The following is a 2,003-nucleotide window of genomic DNA, read 5'->3' as shown; positions in this document are numbered from 1 at the left end:
TTACTGGAAACATTCCCTTTGAAAACCAGCACAAGACAAGGATCCCCTCTCTCACCACTCCTATTCAATATCATATTGGAAGTTCTGGCCAGGGCAACCAGGCAAGAGAAAGAAAAAACATTCAACTAGGAAAAGACAAAGTCAAATTGTCTCTATTTGCAGATAACATGATTGTATATTTAGAAGACCCCATCGTCTCAGCTCAAACTCTCCTTAAGCTGATAAGCAACTTCAGCAGTCTCAAGATACAAAATCAATGTGCAGAAATCACAAGCATTCCTATACACCAATAGCGGACAAACAGAGAGCCAAATCATGAGTAAACTCCCATTCACAGTTGCTACAAAGAGAATAAAATACCTAGGAATAAAACTTACAAGGGATGTGAAGGACTTCTTCAAGGAGAGCTACAAACCACTGCTCAAGGAAATAAGAGAGGACACAAACATATGGAAAAACATTCCATGCTCATGGTTAGAAAGAATCAATATCATGAAAATGGCCATACCACCCAAAGTAATTTATAGATCCAATGCTATCCCCATCAAACTACCTTTGACCTTCTTCCCAGAACTGGAAAAAAACACCTTAAACTTCATATGGAACCAAAAAAGAGCCCACATAGCAAAGACAATCCTAAGCAAAAAGAACATAGTTGGAGGCATTATGCTACCTGACTTTAAACTATACTACAAGGTTACAGTAATCAAAACAGCGTGGTACTGGTACCAAAACAGATATATAGACCAATGGAACAGAATAGAGGCTTCAGAAATAACGCCACACATCTACAACCATCTGATCTTTGAAAAACCTGACAAAAACAAGTAATGGGGAAAGGATTCCCTATTTAATAAATGGTGCTGAGACAACTGGCTAGCCATAAGCAAAAAGTTAAAACTGGATCACTTCCTTACACCTTATATAAAAATTAACTCAAGATGGATTAAAGATTTAAATGTAGACCTAAAACCATAAAAACTCTAGAAGAAAACCTAGACAATACCATTCAGGACACAGGCATGGGCAAAGACTTCATGACTACAACACCAAAAGTAATGGCAACAAAAGCCAAAATAGATAAATGGGATCTAATTAACTAAAGCATTTCTGCACAGCAAAAGAAACTATCATCAGAATGAACAGGCAACCTAAAGAATGGGAGAAAATTTTTGCAATATATCCATCTGACAAAGGGCTAATACCCAGAATCTGCAAAGAATTTAAACAAATTTACAAGAAACAAACACACACACACAACTCCATCAAAAATTGGGCGAAGGATATAAACAGACACTTCTCAAAAGGAGACATTTATGCAGGCAACAAACATGAAAAAAAGCTCATCATCACTGGTCATTAGAGAAACACAAATCAAAACCACAGTGAGATACCATCTCATGCCAGTTAAAATGACGATCATTAAAAAGTCAGGAGACAACAGGTGCTGGAGAGGATGTGGAGAAATAGGAACACTTTTACATCATTGGTAGGAGTGTAAATTAGTTCAACCATTGTGGAAGACAGTGTGGCAAATTCCTCAAGGATCTAGAACTAGAAATACCATTTGACCCAGCAATCTCATTACTGGGTATATACCCAAAGGAGTGTAAAGACACGTGCACACATATATTTATTGTAGCACTGTACAACAGCAAGGACTTGGAACCAACCCAAATGTCCATCAATGATAGACTGGATTAAGAAAATATGGCACATATACACCATGGAATACTATGCAGCCATAAAAAAAGATGAGTTCATGTTTTTTGCAGGGACATGGATGAATCTGGAAACCATCATTCTCAGCAAACTAACACAAGAACAGAAAACCAACCACTGCATGTTCTCACTCATAAGTGGGAGTTGAACAATAAGAACACATGGATACAGGGAGGGGAACTTCACACACTGGGGCCTGTCAGGAGTCTAGGGGAGGGATAGCTTTAGAAGAAATACCTAATGTAGATGACGGAGTGATGGATGCAGCAAACCACCATGGC

General features: G+C 38.2%; 1 non-coding gene across 1 annotated transcript in view; it reads left to right on the top strand.

The window, feature by feature from the left end:
- LOC135271492 (U6 spliceosomal RNA) overlaps positions 1–2 on the top strand; it is a 107-nt gene extending 105 nt beyond the window's left edge. The window contains exon 1 of the small nuclear RNA XR_010339656.1: positions 1–2. This exon is cut by the window's left edge and continues 105 nt beyond it. This is a non-coding gene — a small nuclear RNA (U6 spliceosomal RNA).
- The last annotated feature ends 2,001 nt before the right edge of the window (positions 3–2,003 follow it).

The sequence above is a fragment of the Aotus nancymaae genome, unplaced genomic scaffold (genome assembly GCF_030222135.1).
Source record: "Aotus nancymaae isolate 86718 unplaced genomic scaffold, 86718_ANA_hifiasm-v0.15.2.pri h1tg000079l, whole genome shotgun sequence".
NCBI classification, from domain to species: Eukaryota; Metazoa; Chordata; class Mammalia; order Primates; family Aotidae; genus Aotus; species Aotus nancymaae.
This window is presented reverse-complemented; position numbering and strand designations above follow the sequence as displayed.